Raw genomic sequence first — 20,434 nt, 5'->3', positions numbered from 1 at the left:
TCTTGATTTCCATTATAATATGAACCATCATTGTTAGATACATTTTGACCATTGTTATACTAATTGATATCAACATACTAAACATTATTGTTGTTGTCAGCTGTAGGAATGCTCCCATGATTGGGATGAGTGTTCCATCATCTATTCTATCTTTGGAAGCTGTTGTTTATGATCAAGAGGATTAAAATTATTTCCTCCATTATTGTTCTCAACATTTTTGTTTCCAACATTGTTGTTCCCAACTAAATTCCTATTGTAATTCTAATTGTAATTGTTGTTTTTGTAAGGACCAACATTGTTTCTTTAGAAGTTGTTATTATGTTCTTGTGATAACCTAAAGTGAGTTAACTCATTGTTCATTAGCAACATGGTCTTCTTCATTTGATCAAACTCAAAGGAAAAATGGTTGTCTACCTCAGTGAAAGCTGCTGCATTTTGCTCAAAGAAAGTGGCTTTTTGAGGCTCATACCCTAGATACATTGAAGTGAGTTTTTGTAGAGTGGGTGCCTACTGTAATGGAACTGGATTCATAGGTATGAATCGGCTAGGCATCATTGCTACTCTGATAGGATACGTTTGCATCGTTGTAATAACTTGAGCTAGAAGCGTCAATCCTCCTTCATTAGGATTGGCTTGCTTAGTGAAGGTAATTGCTTCTATGAAGAGTTTGTCCAATATGTCGATATCTGTTGCAAGAAGTCTTCTTAGAGAACTAGCAGTGAGATGGTCTATAGCATTCAAATAAATTTGAATAGTGGCTTCAACTCATATAGTGTATGGCATTTCTAACTTGTAGTATGCCATATGAAAGTGGTGGTTGAAGCGTGAAACCATCTCAGCTGGGTTCTTTTTAATTGATATGAATTGTAGATGTATCATGACTGGATTGATGAAAGTTTTGAATTGTCCCAAGAATAATTTTTCAAAAGTAGCCCAGTCTCCAATACATCCAAGTGGTAAATTGACATACCAATTAAAGGTAACTTCCTCCAAAGAGTAGGGGAATAAGCGAAGAACCACATTCTCATTAGCAATTTACTTTTGGTTGCAAATTTCCTTGAATACCTTGATGTGATCTTTAGCAATTCGTGTCTCTCCCTAGATGAACCTTGGGAAAAACTTAGGATTTTTAGGAAAATCATTGAGCACACCTATCAAGTTACTTCGTGAGTTCACAACATTTGCAAAAAGGCCATTGAAGGATTTGGTGGAATGTGGTTGTTGTGGAGGTGAAACATAAGAAGATGAAAAAATGTTGAATGGAAGTGGTAGAATTTGGGGGATTCCTTTGTCACTATGAGGCTTATAGAAATGGATAAGCTTAACAAACTTGTGTACACTTGATGAAGATCTCAAAGCTCGCTGAAATGAGGATGATGGATCAGAATCCTCTAGTTTGCATCAATTCTAGAAAAAGTGCACCTATGTAGAAGTATACTTTCTCACAAATAAGGAGCACCCTAGAATTTGGCACACCTACGCACTTCGCGCACCTAAACACCTATGCACCTACATAGCTCAAAATCTTGGAAACTTGGAAAATTTTAACTTGTGAAAAAATGTAGATTTTTTGAATCTTTGTAGTTTTTTCTTCTATTCCAAATGTTAAGGGGTCCTCCTTCTAGTGCCACTTCTGTTGAGCTATTATTTTGCACGATGCTTAATGACAGGAATTCTTTCAAACTCCTCTCTTGAAAAGCTAATTTGAGAATCAACTCCAAGGTTCTAGGCGATCTTGCAACCTACTAGAATCCACTCAGTTGAAAATAAATGTGAATGTTCATGAGGAGGCCTTTGCTAGTTTTGAAAGGATTCATATAAGATATAGAATTTGCTTGTATTTCAAAAGAACAACCACAAAAGAAAGAAATTTTTTTTTTGTATTTTTCTATTTTATGATGAATGCAATCTAACAATGCAACTATATGAATTCCTAATTTAACCAAGGATTAGAAAAACAAATAATGAAGATAAGGTGACAAGAAATTTAAGCAAATAACATGAAAAGTTAATCCTAATGGACATAAGTTATGGAAACAATGTGTTTGCAAGTTAAGCTTTCAAAAAGATCGGTAGGTAACCAATGAAAATAGGAGCAATGCTTCCTTAATTCCACTAATGAAATTATCGATGAGAATTCAGTAACTATAAGATGTTTCACTTTTCATCAACTTGCAAGGCCATGAAAAGTGCGCTCATGCGAGATGAAAGTTATGCAGGAACAATGTGATAATCTCTTCTCAAACTAAGTGTGTCAATAGAATTTGTAAACTCGTAGCAAACACCAGAATTAAAAGATTGCACAACCAAAAATAACACAATAAACTTTTGGCTCAATTACATTCTGTGAACATACATTTTACAAAACATTTCACACTTAGGCAAGAATCACTACACTCCAAGTACGAGCACCAAAAGCATATATTATTACAAAATAATGATGACCTTGATTACATATTATATTCTCGTATTTGTAGGAAATCTTCTCTTCAATTTGTGTTGAGAGTGAGAGATATCTTTATGCAATCATATGCTTCTAAATTAATAAAACAAATCTCATTATGTACAAACTGACTATCTAACTGGTGCTAAGTAGGACTCCATCCATTTTATATTATTAATTGGATGCATGGGCCTTTACATGTCATAAAACAAAGAAAGCATGAGAGAATAAGAAAGAGAAAGCCTTTAGATGATGTAGAAGTGACTAGAAGTTGCAAAAATAGAAGCTCCATCTTCACTAGGTGTCCGTAGGAGTTAAACTGTCGTCAAAATGCATTTTCGATACATGGAAACCTCTAAATTTATAATTGGTAGTTAACTATCTGTGCACCTCTGAATTCCTCAAAATCTTCCATGACATCACTAAAAAAGTGCACTTGTACACCAGCACACCTGGTGCACCTGCTCACTTGGTGCACCTTGCAAGCAGGCTCGAAAAATTTCAAAATTTCACTAAGTGTTAAAAATCAAAATTTTGGCTTTTGGCTTTTGTTCCCCTTTATACCAAAGCTCTATCTGGGTATTTGCCCTTGAATTTCTCAATGATCTTAGTGACTTGGGTTGCATCTAGAAAATCTAAGGATTCATATTTATCTTTCACCTTCTGCCTGTAGTTGCTGACTTCAATATGAGTCTCCACTAGTGTCATGATTAATTCTGAGGACTACACTGAACTAGATGTGATACTACATTTACTAGTCCAGAGAGAATCAAAGCAGAAACCATCTAAGATCTTTCACTCAATTTGTTACATAGTGTCAGGAATGCACCCATATTTGTGTGTCCTAGCTCAGTGTCTTGAATCTCTGAGTACTTATCCTAAAATTGTAATTTTGTTGGTACACCCTAGAACTTGAATACCACCAGCTTTGGAACCATCTTCTTAGATAGGGAGGATGGTGAAGACACCACCAAATCTGCACAAAATCATGTCCGTTAGCTCAGAATTGAAGAAAAATGGATTAATCACACCCTAGTACTGACATAGATCAAAACTCTAAAAACTAGATTGCTTGAAAACAACTTAAAACCTAGTTTATAGGCCTGGAATACAAATAATATGCACAATTGGTGCACTTTATAGGTGTGCTTGGTGCACCTTTTGTTCATTCAAAAGTGTAGGGTGCGCAACAACGCATCTCACATAACTTAGGGAAACTTTCATTTTCTCATTTAAGGTGTGCAGCAGTGCACCTAAAAGAAAGTTTTTACTTAGTATAAAAAGTGTTTTTATGCATTTGAAAAAAAAGGAGGTGCCTAGTAGCGCACCTAATTAGGTGCACTACTGTGCACCTCAATGTGGTTAATATTTGACATTTGCTTATGTGTTTTTGCAGTATTAGATGGAGAGGATGTGCACCTCAATAGGTGTGGGGGTGCAGTGTGACAGAGCAAAAAGAATATAATAAGTAAGGAGAGAGGGAACCCCCCTAGGTTATATAGCCCCACACACTCTTGATGTTGTGTAGTTGCACATCACCAAGGGGTGATGCCCTGACTTAAACACTTTTGCACACTATCATACCTAGGGAGGTGCACTCTCCTTTTTTTCTATGCAAAATGAATTCTCTCCAAAATTTTGACTTCTTGGCTTCTCAATTTTCTAGTCGAGAGCTGCATTGACCACAAAACCCTAAAAAAGTCTTACACCCTAGACTAGGGATCTGAAAAGCCAAAAAAAATAAAAGTAGGGGGTCCCCATTTCTAATCAAAACGGGGTGTGTGTTGTGAAACCATAATAGATAACTATAGGGTTGAGTGGAGTCAAGTGTTTTTTGTGGTCATTTAGGATCTAGTGTTTAAGTCCTAGAAAGTCAACAAAGGGTCAAAATTTGACCAAGAAACTAAAAATGGAGTGTCTTTTGATATTTTGAATTTTTTTTTTTAAGGTAATTTTTAATGGTTTGGAGTTGAGTTGAATCATTTAGGTTACTGGTTTGACAAAATTGCAAAAGATGTAAAAGTTTCTCATGACAACTTTGCAATTTTACAAAGTTGTCGCGACGACATTTCTTAAAACCTAGGAAAGGGCCTTAATGATGCCCAAATATTGACCTAAGAGGCTAGACGTGGGAATATGATACATAAGATCAATCAAACCCTAATTTGATATTGAGTGAATAGATTGTACAAATTGAGGATTGGGAAGAGCAAGAAAAGATTGTAATCACATAACACAGCCTTCATCCAGTCATATATGGATTGAAAGGACTAAATTAATACATTGAGAATTTAGTATATGTTGTGTTTTTACCTTGGTTTTTTTTTTTTTTACACTCATTAAGATTTCACTAATTTCTAGTGTCTTGTTGATTCATTGCCTAGTTCAGAGCCAGTTGTGTTAATATGGCTCCTACTTGAGTTCTCATGGTTGAACTTCTATGGGCTCTTGGAAACAAGTAGGAGACTCTTTATATAGTGTAAATATGGATTTTGGAGTTATGTTTAATGTCTCGTTTTAGGACATTTTGGATTTTCCTTTTATTTTGTATCCATTTCGTAATAATGTTCTTATCTGATGCATTTCATTATTTAGTAACCTATATTTATAGGCATATTTCTAAGAGTCATGCCCTTTCATTAATTATATTAATAAAAGAATTATATTATAAATATATATGATTATATATTTTTATATTAATAATATATATTAATATTAATTATATATGATTATATATTATAATAGTATATAATTATATATTATATTATTTTAATATATAACAAAGATATAATATACTATTGTCATACGGATATATATTAATTATCTATGACATTAATATCTTATTATATATATATATATATATATATATATATATATATATATATATATATATATATATATATATATATATATATATATATATATATATATATATATATATATATATATATATATATATGTACATTTATATAATATTTAGAATTATATTATTATGATATATAATAATTTATATTTTCATCTTAGTATAATTATAATATTTTATATACATTATCAATTATTTTAATATTATAAACTTTGTATATAATACTTATGTAATATAAAATTATATGTCAAAATGGGGACATCATCGTCCTCCCCTCTCGAATTTGCTTGTCCTCAAGCAAAATTATTCATACACAACTCCTTCATAGATACAAACATACTTGCATACAAAAGTCATAATTTTTTTTTCTGAAATATACATCTTAATGAATGAAAAGACGAAGCAAACACGATGTAGATAGATAAAGACACAAAGAAAACACGATGCAGACACATCATATATTCTTTGTGATTTTTTACAATGAAGTAAAGGGAATGATTTATAGCATATAGTTCCCTAGTACATGTTTTGATTGTGGATCCTGCACACACAAATAGTTATTAGCATGCACATGTCTATAATAGTTTCAAAGAAAAGATTAGTCATGAAAAATTAGTTCTAAACCAATATCCTACCAAGCCCAAGAGCAAAACTTTGGCCCTCTTGGCCTTGATGGCAGCCATTGACATCCACCAAGGTGGTCTACTTGGAAAATTCTTAAATAAATTAAGTTGACATGATGTCAAGTCTTAACTTAACCAATCTATGCCTAGGAGCAGAACTTTGGCCCTCTTGGTCTCGATGGAAACCTTTGACATCCATCAAGGTGTTTTACTTAGATGGTAATCTTATTCTTTCTACCTAAGCCCAAGAGCGAAACTTTGGCCCTCTTGGCCTTGATGGCAGCCTGTGACATCCATCAAGGTGGTCTACTTAGGAGGTAATCTTATTCTTCTTAAATATCCTACCTAAGCCCAAGAGCAGAACTTTGGCCCTCTTGGCCTTGATGGCAGCCATTGACATCCATCAAAGTGGTCTACTTAGGAGGTAATTTTATTCTTCTTAAATATCCTACCTAAGCCCAAGAGCGGAACTTTGGCCCTCTTGGCCTTGATGGCAGCCTTTGACATCCATCAAGGTGGTCTACTTAGGAGCTAATTTGATTCACCACTTTATATCTCTTTATTTATTATTTTTCCTTCTTCAACAACCTCAAAGAATGAAATGCTTTAAGATTGGATCTTGTCATCCTTCAAGTTCGAGGACAAGATGAGTCATTCCAATCAAGATCTTACTTTTACCTTTGTATACATTTTTCCTTGATTTGACTATTCTCCCCATATTTTAACTCTCACAACTTTGAATAAATTCAATCCTTATTATTCCTCTGAGAAATGGACATTCCTTTCCTCCAATTTTTACATTCAATCTTTTCCCACACTTACATATCCAATTCTTGGTCTTACTTAATACCTTTCCTCATTGACATGTATTTTTTTATTTATCTCGAATCATTTTTGTATTGATAATTAATTAGTAAAGAAATAATTTAATATAATTTCATTATATACTAGTTATTATCACCCTTTATATTCTATAAGTTTCATTATCCTTTTTATCTTATATCACATTTATATTTCCCTTTTATATTACTTTTTCTCACTAATTTATTAATTATATTTAATGAAACTTACCTTTCCTTACCTTACTCTTTCTTGATACTTGTAGAATGTGTCGTTACTTAATCCTCTAATTAAATATCATGTCGCCTTTCATTCAAAAGTATTTCTTCTCAATATAGTGAGCCATCCTTCTTACTAATCATCTCATGCAAAGGTTATTATTCATCCTCAATAATAATCCATTTCATAGTATTCCTTTTTTATTGTCCTTCATGTTGCTCTTATTTTCCTTTATAATGCCTTATACGGCTGGCATCCACATCCCTGAGTGTTACGGCAATGTCTTCAAAGCTAAAAGAGGATTCCAATGAATGTCTTGTCTCACCTCAGTGCCAGTAAAAGAGTTTGGAAGAGCTGATTAAAACCTTCAATAATGCTCCCCATCTCTCCAAATATTAACCACCCATCGTACAATTTGGCATCATCAGAATCTACTCAAAGATAGCTATCGAAAACTTCTATCAACATGCTTATCACGATCCATTCTCCTTTGCTGAACTCTATCAGAGTACTTCCTCTTCTGCTAATAGCCGCATATCTCAGATTACATACAAGATAACATATGATAGCCACATGGTGCAGTTTTAACTCCTGCCATGTTAAACTCCATCTCAAAGAGGGAATATTGTATTCATTCAAATAGTCATCCTTGACTAGTTTCACGATGACAAGACCAAGGAAGGTGAAGGGGTCCAAAATGAAGTGAACGCGAGGAAAGATCCTTTCCACATAATTACATTTCCCATGGCGAGTACTCCTCCATTTGTGGCGCCCACGTCTCAACTGCGATTGGAGTGCTTTGTACTTGCCGTGACTTTTATCTGATATCCTCTACCTTATGAGAATCGATGGATGCTTTAAACTCTTGCAGAAGCACACTCTTACATACGTCCAACACATCTCTAGATGTATTTCCATCTAACATGCTTGTTAAATCTTGCTGCACAATTTCTCAATTTTTGGATAAAGAGGACTTGTTTTTTTAAGAAGACACACCACTTGCTGGATACTCTTCTCCACAAAATTTATATCATCATCATCTTCATTGTATCTCAACCTCGGATTTAAATTGTTCGAAAATCACCGACTGCAGTTAATGCAACATTTGTAACTAGGTACTTCCCAGTATAAACAAAATTGAATGAATTTATCTTCTAGTTGCCCTGGCCCACTACATTATTCTCTTAAAGCATATGTAAAAACAAAATCTCATGTTTTGTAGTCTGGATTGTCTCTCAAACCAAGATTAGAAATAACAAAGCAGTAAGAATCCCAATTAGTCTACCGAAGATACTTGAGTAGCACCAAGCACGTCTTTAGATGTTTGTCACCTTCGAGATACTCCTCGGTCTCCTCCAATCTCAGTGTAGTTTGTCAGTTGTCTATCAATCAAATTTATTATATGCAAATATAATCTTCCAAGTACTATTGAACACTATCCAAGTTTCCTTTACATGTGCAAATAAACTTTGTAAATGTTCAGAAATTTAGCAATAACCAACACCAATATAGCAATTGTGTTCAACAAGAGCCATGGATTTTTATAATTAGTAGTATGAGATGCAATCAAATATCTTGAAATATGAATATAGCTTCCAAATATGATCATACTTTTTTTTGTAGTTTCCATACTTTTCGGGTGATTTACGCACGAGTTGTTCCATTGATATATGTTAGTCTAGGTTACAGTCTTCTCATGGAGTTACGAATGTAGCATATTGTATCCTTATATTTCATCGCCCATCTTCATAAATAATTGTCCTTCATTAAATCTCAAGCTGGCAGGATCTTTGCTTTGATACCACTTGTAATGTCCCATTTTAGGACATTTTGAATTTTCCTTCTATTTTTTATCCATTTTGTAATAATGTTCTTATCTGATGCATTTCATTATTTAATAACCTATATTTATAGGCATATTTCTAAGAGTCATGCAATTTTATTAATTATATTAATAAAAGAATTATATTATAAATATATATGATTATATGTTTTTATATTAATAATATATATTAATATTAATTATATATGATTATATATTATAACAGTATATAATTATATATTATATTATTTTAATATATGACAAAGATATAATATACTATTGTCATACAGATATATATTAATTATCTATGACATTAATAACTTATTATATATAAATATATAATAATATTTATATATATTTACATTTATATAATATTTAGAATTATATTATTATGATATATATTAATTTATATTTTCATCTTAGTATAATTATAATATTTTACATACATTATCAATTATTTTAATATTATAAACTTTGTATATAATACTTATTCAATATAAAATTATATGTCAAAATGGGGACATCACATTATGTTTTGCATGAAAGCTTATTTTTCCATCTAGCCCTAGACAAGTGTTGAGGCATTTTGGCTAGTGGTTTGTGCAGAACAATAGCAAGAGGACTTGCTAAATAGATTGGATTGAACCAATCAATGGTGGGAGCATGTAAAGGAGTATGTCCTTGTTGTTTATATTCAAGGAGAGGATTAGTTGAGTTTTTTCTTAACAACCAATAGAGAAGCATAGTGTTGGAATAGTTTAGAATAACTAAGAGGAGGGGTGAATTAGTTATCCACGGTCCAAAACTCTCGATTAAACTTTTCAGTGCTTAAAAAATCTCATACATATATCTCCTTATCATGTATCTTTCATGCATCTATCATATCATTCAAAAAAAAACTTGTAAGTTATTGTCCTAGGTCAAAATCATTTTGCAAAAATGTTAACATGAAACATAACATAATCATTCACACATATGACACAGGAATTTTATGTGGAAACCCAATTTGGGAAAAACCACTAGTAACATACTACTAATTCTCACTCTTTTGAAGTGATGCCCTATGAAAGGCCAACCCTATTAAAGGTTATAATACACACTATTAAATGTGACCTAGTCAAAGGATTTCAATCACCTTGTTAGGAGTGAGCCTTATTAGAGGACTTTAGGTCATTCCATTAGAATGACACCCAGTTAAAGAATTTATAAATTACTATTAGATCAACCTTAATCCAAAGTATTTTACCCTAAACTAATACAATGATTAGAGAGTAACAATAAGACTTGATCTCATAATAAATCACAACTCACTTGCAGATTATATATCTTTGTTTGAGTCCTCCATTCCACTTGGCTTGATTCACTTTAGCTCTAATAGCTGGTTCAAACTTCAAGAATTTCATCTCATTAAGCCTTCTTTCTTTGCATGCCAATTGCAGACTCTGTAGTTTGACCTCCATATAAAGAAAATTCCCTAGAGTCTTTGTCTTCTTTGAGTTCTCACACATGCCAATTATTTCTTCATGCCTTGTATCCCCTTATAAAGAGAATTTAGATCTTTTTCTTCTTAATCACCATTTTCCATTCTAGGGTTAGGTTAGATTCATTGAATTTTTCCACTTTTCCATTTTTCTCCCTCTAGAAACTTGCTTCACAATCCTCCTTGAATTCACCTCAAAATGGTTTACCTTGAATTTTGTGCCAGTAGCTCATCAAGCTTATCTTCCACATGGTTCACACAACCCAATAAATCAACCTTGTTAGCTTAGCATCATCAAATTCATGATCTAACTTATAATGTTGTCACTCGGCATTAACAAACCTTTGATGCTCGACCCACACTATGTTGCTTGACATCCACTAGTAGATCACTCGATATGCACTAAAGGTTACTAATGCTCGACATCAACTAAACTTACTTGACTTATGCTATGTTCACTCATCATACACTGAGTCTTCACTTTGCTTGGCTCCAGCTAATTTTTTGCTCAACTTGCACTAACTTTTCTTGTCACCTACTATTCACTCAATCAAGATTGGTAGACACAATTCTTCTTAATTGTTCTTCTAGACTTAGTCAGTGTATCCATCCTTTATAGCCTTAAGTAGATAAATAATACACTATATCATCACTATCTTAACTGATCTTTGCACTCCTTTTACATATCATAACTTAAATTTTCCTTTAGGTGCTCTTTTTATCACATTTGATCAAATCCTCTTCATCAATTAAAAAAATGATAGTACTCAAAATAACTAAGAAATTATATGACTAGTAGGTAGTAGGTTCAAATTGAGATCAATGATAAAATAATTATTGAAACACATTATCATACTTGCATCAATATTTTCTCTACAATCTCCCTCTTTGGCATTGATGGGAAACCAATACCAACAATAATACCAAAAAAAAACTTGTGTTTTATTTTATTTTTCTATCAACAACTTCCATCTTTTGTATAGGCCACAAAATTCTATTATGATCAATAGACAATTCAATTTATTCTTTCTTATGACTCCCTCAATATTTCATCTTGTAGGGCTTCTCCTTTTGACTTTTTGACTTTCTCTGATTACTCCCTTGTTCCGATATTCAGGTGTCTATCTCTTGATGCATACTTATTTCCCCTTCAATATCTCCCTCTAAGGTTGTATTTCATATTTCTCCCTCTTTGACAACAATGCCAAAGACTTGTCATTTCATCATGTAGATGTTTAACAATTTTAGGTTCTCCCTCAATCACCTAACTTGTGACTAATCTTTTGTTCTAGCTCTTTGATTACTTTAAGAAGCTCCTAAAGTAAGATCCACTGCATCAATGTATTTCATTCATCTCAGTTGATGTAGGGCACTTGTCATGCTTCTTAAACAACTTTGGAAGGGGTATCACCCCTAGTTTACCTCTTAGATACTCATTAGCATCCTTAGGTAAAATCTTTTGTGAATATGTCAGCAATTTGTTCTTTGGTATTCACATATTCCATCTTTACTTCTTTGTCTTCAACCAACTCTCTCAAGTATTGATACTTGATAGCTATATGTTTTGTCTTTGTATGCATCACAGGGTTCTTGGATATTTTATTGCACTGGTATTATCTTAGTAAAGTATAATAGGTTCAATGATTTCTTCCTTCATTCCTTTGAGTAGTTGTTTGATCCATACAATATTGGTACAATTTACTATAGTAGCAACATATTCAGCTTCAACGGTAGATTAAGATATGCAATTTTATTTCTTACTAGTCCATTTAACTAGTCTCTTTTTGAGAAAAAAGGCTCCACCACTTGTGCTTTTTTTGTCATCAAGATTTCCAGCCCAATCAGCATCTGTATAGGCTCTCAATTCAAATTATTCATTTTTCCTATAATATAGACCAAAGTCCTCTATTCCTTTCAAATATCTCATAATTCTCTTAACAACTATCAAATGATTCTCATTAGGATTTGTAAAAATCTTGTAACAATTCCAACAACCAATGCAATTTTAGGCCTTCTATGAACTACATATTGCAATTTGCTAATCATAGAGCTATAAAAAGTTTAGTTCACATCAACAGAATCATCATTCTTTGATAGTTTATGTCCTGTCACCATAGGTGTGCTAACAGGATTTGAATCTTCTAATCTAAAATTTTTCAATATTTCCTTCACATAATTAGAGTGAGTGATGTAAATACCATATTGCATTTGCTACACTTGCAAGCCAACAAATAATTTAATTTCTCCAAATATATGTACATCTCAAATTCTTGCTTCTATGAACTACATATTGCAATTTGCTAATCATAGAGCTATAAAAAGTTTAGTTCACATCAATAGAATCATCATTCTTTGATAGTTTATGTTCTGTCACCATAGGCTAACATGATTTGAATCTTCTAATCTAAAAGTTTTCAATATTTCCTTCACATACTTAGAGTGAGTGATGTAAATACCATATTGCATTTGCTACAATTGCAAGCCAATAAAGAATTTAATTTCTCCAAATATGGACATCTCAAATTCTTGGTTCATTTGATCAACAAATGTTTTGCAAAGTACATTTTGTCCTCCAATTACAAAGTACATTTTGCAACAATCCCAACAACCAATGCAATGTCAGGTCTTCTATGAAATACACATTGCAATTTGCCAATCATAAAGTTGTAAAAAGTTTAGTTCACATCAGTAGAATCATCATTCTTTGATAGTTTATGTCCTATCACCATAGATGTGCCAACAGGATTTGAATCTTCTAATCTAAAAGTTTTCAATATTTCCTTCACATACTTAGAGTGAGTGATGTAAATACCATATTGCATTTGTACACTTGCAAGCCAACAAAGAATTTAATTTCTCCCAACATGAAAATCTCAAATTCTTGCTTTGTTTGATCAACATATGTCTTGCAAAGTACATTTTGTCCTCCAAATATGATATCATCAACAAAAATTTCAGCTAGTAAAATACCTTTACCACCTTCAGTCTTCAAGTATAAATTGTTGTTGTCATCAATTCTCTCAAAACCAATCTTCATAAGACAAGTATGAAGTCTCTCACACCATGCTCTTGGTGCTTTCTTTAAACCATATAAAACTTTGCGTAGTCTACATACCATGTTCTTGTTGTTAGCATCAAAAATCCTTTCAGTTGTTCAATGTAAACCTTTTCCTTTAATAAACCATTTATAAATATAAATTTCATATCCATTTGGTAAACTTTGAAACCTTTGTATGAGTAAGCAAGAAGAGTTCTTACTCCTAGTCTTGCAATAGGGGAAAATGTTTCTCCATAGTTTGTCATCTTTCTTTATTTCTTGTGACTTCACCAATTTCATCTAATTTTTTTTTGAACACCCACTTGGTTCCAATAACATTATTTTTCTTTGATCTAGGTACAAGTGACCAAGTTTTGTTTTTCACAATTTGCTCAATCTCCTCTCTCATGGCTTGACTCCAGTCATTATCTTCTGATGCATCCTTAACTGATTTAGGTTCATGCATGCTTAGTAGACATGTATCACTTCTCAAATGATTTCTTGTCATAGGTCTCACCTCTTTATCTCCAATAATTTTTGTAGCAAGGTGATGTCTTTTGACATACTTTGATAGTCTTGGTTTTGCTCTATTTTCTTCAATACGTCTTTCAACTTCAAAATCATTGTGTGCTTCTTTATTAAGTAGTTCAATATCTTTTTCATGTGTACTAATCTCATTATTAGAATGTACCTCAGCATTATTTTGCAACTCATCTCTTGACTATAACTTGGTTCCTAAATGCAACTCGACATTCACTATATGTGACTCAAAAATCATTGAAACTTGTTGTTGTTGATTTGCAACTTGATTCACATCATCATTATCAATCATGTCATCATATAAATACACAAAAGATTTGTAATATTTAGGTTCTTTTGTAGGTTCAGCTTCATGTACTTTTGTATATTCATCAAATTTTACATTTGCACTTTCCATAACTTTCCATAAGCTTTAATCCTTGTAGAATAGCCTAGGAATATACCTTCTTCACTTTTAGCATCAAACTTTCCATTCCTATTATCCTTAAGAATATATCACTTGCTTTTAAATACTTTCAAATATTTTACATTGGGTGAGTATCCATACCATAATTCAAAAGGCGTTGAATGAGTACCTTTATTTACTTGTAAATAGTTCAGGTTATAAACATTTGTACTTACAACTTCTCTCTAGTATTTTAAAGAAACATTCTTCTCCATCACGAGTGTTCTAGCATAGTCTAGTACATATCTATTTCTCCTTTCTGTAATCCCATTTTGTGGAGGGGTTCTAGGTGCAAAAGTTTGTACTTTGATTCCTTTGTCTTTATAGAACATCTCAAACTCATTTGATGTAAATTCTCCACCTCTTTAAGACCTCAAAATTTTTAAGCTTTTGCCAGTTTCCTTTTCCACTCTAGCCAAGTACTACTTAAAAATTTGAAATTCATCATATTTTTGCTTCAAAAACATAGCTACCATCATCCTAGAATAATCATCAACAAATAGGATGATGTACTTGTCACCTTCATAGCTTTGCACATTGATTGGTCCACATAAACTTAAGAATTTCTTTTGAAGTATGAATCTTGCTTTTAAAATTTGATTTAGTCATCTTTCCTAATTGACATTGTTTACATATTACATTATCTAGTTTCTTTCATTTAGGAAAACCTCTAACTCTCTTCATCTTATTGATACTGACCAAATTATCAAAATTAACATGGCATAGTCTTTTGTGCCACAGCCACACATCATCAAATTGTATAACTAGACAACTAGCATCATTCATGTCATGATAGAAAAGGTTACCTCTATCTAGTCTAATCACCATTGTCAATTAGTTCACCATTAGCATCATAAATTGTGACACACTTAGAAAATTGTAATTCATTCCTTCAACATAATAAGCATTAAAAAAAATGATCTTATATGTCAATTTAATTGATCCTTTTCCTTTCATAAGTTCCCACATCTAACACTATTTCCATCATAATGCACAAGGGAATTGAACTTACTTTTATCTCCAATCATGTGATTAGAACAACCACTACCAATAATCCATTTATCACTCTAATTCACATAAGATACAAGTGCAGTTGCCTCATCTTCGTTAAAATCATCCTTCATTGCAATATAAACAACTTCATCCTCATGCTCATTAGATTCTTCATTGGATTCCTCTTCTATAATGTAGCAAGATTTCTTTCCTTTGCCCTTGTAATCTTTGTTGTTCTCATCTCTCTTGATTCTAAATTTATCTCCACTTCTATTGTTCTTCTTCTTTGGACATCTAGTAGCAATATGAGCAATTTTATTGCAATTGAAATATATGATAGGCATCTTAACTTTGTCCTTTTCCTTTGTGAAATCTCTTGCCAACAATTCTTTAAGTTATGCTACATCTTCCTCATCTGCATCACTATCACTAGAAAAATGTTTGCTCTTTTTCCTTTTCTTTTCATTAGGTTCCTTCAATGAAAACTTAGCCTTAAAAGCATATTCAACATTCTTAGATTTGAAGTTATCAAAATTAGAGAGTTCAAAGGTAGTAAGTCTACCTACCAAACCTTCAAGGGTCAGATTAGTGCTAAGTATACAACTTAGTTCTTGTATGGTAGAAACTCTAATAGCATAGATGGGAAGAAGTATTCTCAATACCTTACTTAATACAATATCATCATCAATGTTCCCATTAGCTCCTTTGATAGCATTAACAACTCCTTTTATTCTAGAGCAATATTGAACAATGTTCTCACTTTCTTCCACTTTCATATCATCAAACTTACCTTTGAGACTTTCATATTTGGCTAACATTTTTGTCTCCTCCATAGATGGTTTGAAGAGCATCCCACATCTTCTTTGGAATGTCACAGTCCTTGATGTCATCTAATTTGGAGTAACTTAGGGCAGATGCAATCTCCAACATTTCCTAATTGTACTCTATCTTCTTTTTTAGATCTTCAGTAGTGAGGGCTCCAACAGGTCAACATGTTCAACAGTAATGGTAGTTTGTGCATGATTACCAAGTCCTCCTAGGTGTAGCTTCATCAAAATTTTCCATATAGGAAAGTTTTCCGTGTTAAGCCTAGGTACCTCTCTCTTAGGCATTTTGATCTTTGACTTATAGTACCTCGAAACTATCTCTCACAAGCAACCAAAACTCTGATACCAATTCTTGGAATAATTTAGAATAACTAAGAGTAGGGTTGAATCAATTATCCAAGGTCCAAATTTTTCCAATTAAAATTTTTAATACTTAACAAAACTCATACATATATCTCCTTATCATGTATCTTGCATGCATCCATCATATCATTCAAAACTTAAACTTGCAGGTTACTGTCCTAGGTCAAAATCATTTTGTAGAAATATAAAAATGAAACATAATAGAATCATTCATACTTATGACACAAGGATTTTATGTGGAAACCTAATTTGGAAAAAACCACTAATAACATTCTACTAATTCTCACTCTTTTGAAGTGATATGTTGTGAAAGGCCAACCCTATTAAAGGTTATACTACACACTGTTAAATGTGACCTGGTTAAAGGATTTCAATCACCCTATTACAAGTGAGCCTTATTAGAGGACTTTAGGTCATTCCATTAGAATACCACTTGGTTAAAGGATTTACAAATGATTGCTAGATCAACCTTAATCCAAAGGATTTTACCTTAAACTGATAGGATGATTAGAGAGTAATAGTAATGCTTGATCTAATAATAAATTACAACTCACTTGCAGGTTATAGATCTCTGTTTCAACCCTCCACTATTCTTGGCTTCATTCACTTCATCTCTAATAGCTTTCTCACCCTTCAAGCATTCATTTCATTAAGCCTTCTTTCTTTGCATGCCAATTATAGACTCTATAATTTGGTCTCCATATGAAGCAATACCCTAGACTCCTTGTCTTCCTTGGGTTCTTGCACATACCAACTATTGCTTCATACCTTGTATCACCTTATAAAGATAATTTTGATCTTTTGTTGCTTAATCACAATCATTCATTCTAGGGTTAGGTTAGATTCATTGAATCTTCCCACTTTTCCATTTTGCTCCCTCTAGAAACTTCCTTCATAATCCTCCTTAAATTTGCCTCAAAATGGTTTACCTTAAATTCTGTCCCACCAACTCATCAAATCTATCTTCTAAATGGTTCACACAATCCAAGAAATAAACCTTGTTGGTTTAGATTCATGAAATTCACAATCTAATCATAAAGCAATCACTCAACATTAATAAATCTCTGATGCTCAACACGCACTATGTTGCTCAACATTGACTAGCAATTCACTTGACATGCACTAAAGTTTACCGATGCTCAAAATTAGCTAAAATTTACTTGGCTTAGACTATGTTCACTCATCATACACTAAATCTTTACTTTTCTTAGCTCCAACTGATTTTCGGCTTGACTTTCATTAACTTTGCTTGTCATGTACTATGCATTCGATCAAGCTTGGCAAACACAGTTATTCTTACTTGTTCTTATAAGCTTAGTCAGTGTATCCATATTTTTTATCCATAACTAGATAAACAATACACTATATCACTATCTTAACTGATCTTTGTACTCCTTTTACATATCATAACTCAACCTTTCCTCTAGGTGCTCTTGTCATCACATTTGATCAAATTCTCTTCATTCGTCAAACAAATAATAGTACTCATCAACTAAGAAATTGTCTCACTAATAGGTAGCAAGTTTGACATCACTAAAAAAATAATTATTAAAACACATTCACATACTTGCATCAATCTTTTCTCAACACATAAAAAACAGACTAACATACATCTTCTAAGACCCTTGAAATTAGGGGTTTCAAAGAAATCCAATGTATGGATAATATTATTAACCTACAACCCAAGACATATTTGAGTCTTGATTGATTGTAGAAAGAATCCATAGTTGATTTAAAGGGTTGTTAAGAGAATTTGTGAGAAATTCAAGAAACCTAGTTTCTAGGAGGCCTAATTGCGGCAAAAAGGCTACAAGGCCTAAAACTAAAAAAAAAAAAAACTCATTAGGAAAACCAAGAAAGAATCCAACAAAATGGATCAAATTGGACAGAAGACAAGTCAGAATAGCAAGAACTCCTATTCCTAGCCCTAGGAGTAGTTTGGGAAGAAAAATGGCTAAGTTGAGCCCATGAGTGCATAGTAGTGTTTGAGGTATTGTGGAAGTTTGAAGTTGGTGGAGAATTTCAGAAGAGATAGGGATCTTGGAAGTGATCTCTATGTAGGGTAAGTAGTACCCTATCAAGACCAAGGAATAGGTCTTAGGAAGAGCTAGAAGAGCTTTTGAGAGGTAGTTAGGACTCCCCATCAAAGTGGTATTAGAGCCATTAAAAATCTTGGGCATTACAAAGTGCATGTTAAAGGTAAGTGAATCCATAGGAGAAAGCACCACGGTGACCAATGTAGAGTTGACAAGGGGTTTGAGAGAACAACAAGAGAAGAGCACGCTTCTTGAGGAAGTTGTTGAGACTGCAGGAAAGATGAAAAATAAGTTAGAAGTAGATAAGGATAAGGGAAAGAATCAAGTAGAAGAGGAAGAAGAACAAGAACTAGATCATTCATCAATAGAGGAACCTTTCCTCAAAGGATTAAAGGCATTAAGTGGAAAAGCACTACAAGGAATTCCTATCTTTATTGGAAGAATGGATATATAATTAGTTATGGAATGGATTGAGGGGATAAAAAATAATTTTGAATGTGATGGGATAGCAGATGCACAAAAGGTGAAGATAGCCAAGTCAAGGTTAAGGGGACAAACATTAAGTTGGTGGAAGTTCTTGTAGGAAGAAAGAGAGAAGGAAGACAAGACACCAATAGTCAATTGGAAAAATATAGTGGCCATAGTAAAAGAAAATTATTTTCTAGAGGATTATGATATCCAACTACATAAAAAGAGACAAAACCTTAGATAGAGAGATGTAGAAGTGGTTTCCTAAACCAAGGAGTTTCAAAAACTAAGCCTTAGGTCTAGAGTGCAAGAAAGTGAAAGCATCAAGGTTGCTAGATATTTAAATGGTCTTAGATGGAGTATACAAGAAGAACTAAGTCTCTTTACCCTTACTACCCTCTATAGCTGTTACCAGATGGTTATCAAAGTAGATGAAAAATTAAAAAAGAAACAAGACTCAAATACTAAGGGTAGAGGAAGAGGCAAAGATTCTAGAGATGTACATAGAGGAGGTTCTAGTGGAAGAGGTAATGACAATATGATCCAAGGCAACCTCAAGTTTTATGAGCAAGTGCATGAGCCAAATACCAAAGGTTAAAATGGTAGAGTAGAAGTTCTTACAATAGTGGAAGAGGAAGATCAGGTGGATTTGGAAGGAGTTCCCATTTTGCTTCCATGAAGTGTTATAATTGTGGGCAGTTGGGTCATCCAATTTATAGGTGTCTTGACAAAACATCATCTTCACAAGGGGAGAAAAAGATAACATATGTGCAAGAGGAGGATTGTTCCAATCACTAATAGGTGAACTTAGATTCTAAGAAAGGTGAAAATTTGATGCTGAGGAGGATATTGATCAACAAACCTACCAAGGATAAGAACAAGAAAAGAAGGGCTTTTTTTAGGGTCAAGTGCAAGATATTAGGCAAAGTATGCAAGGTCATAATAATTGATTTAGTATCTACTAATAATATCATTTTAGAGGATGTAGTACAGGAATTGAAACTCACTACGATACCCCATGAGTGTCCATATAAATTCACCTAGTTGAATAAGGGACAAAAGATATTGGTTAATGAGCAAGTGTGGGTTGAGTTCACCATAGGTAACTATCAAGATAATATACTTTGTGATGTGCTATGAATTGATGTATTCCATATGTTGCTTATGAAACCATGACAATATGACAGCGATGTAGTACACCATGGCAAGTAGAACAAGTACTCATTCAAGAAGAATGGATTAACTTATAAAATTCAATCTTTGATAGAAGAAGATGTAGTAGAGAAGGTAGAATGCAATACACTTTTAATGAGTGCGAAGAAATTTCCTAAAGGATATGAAGAAGGAAGAAGGAATTGTCTATGATATACTAGTGAAACCAAGGGAGGAGGAGATACCTAAACAATCACCTATGCCAGAAGAGGTGAAACAACTA

Source organism: Cupressus sempervirens, chromosome 8, assembly GCF_028749045.1.
Source record: "Cupressus sempervirens isolate cs-2001-9-10 chromosome 8, ASM2874904v1, whole genome shotgun sequence".
Classification (NCBI taxonomy): Eukaryota; Viridiplantae; Streptophyta; class Pinopsida; order Cupressales; family Cupressaceae; genus Cupressus; species Cupressus sempervirens.
The sequence above is the reverse complement of the archived record's forward strand: the minus strand, read 5'-3'. Positions refer to the sequence as shown.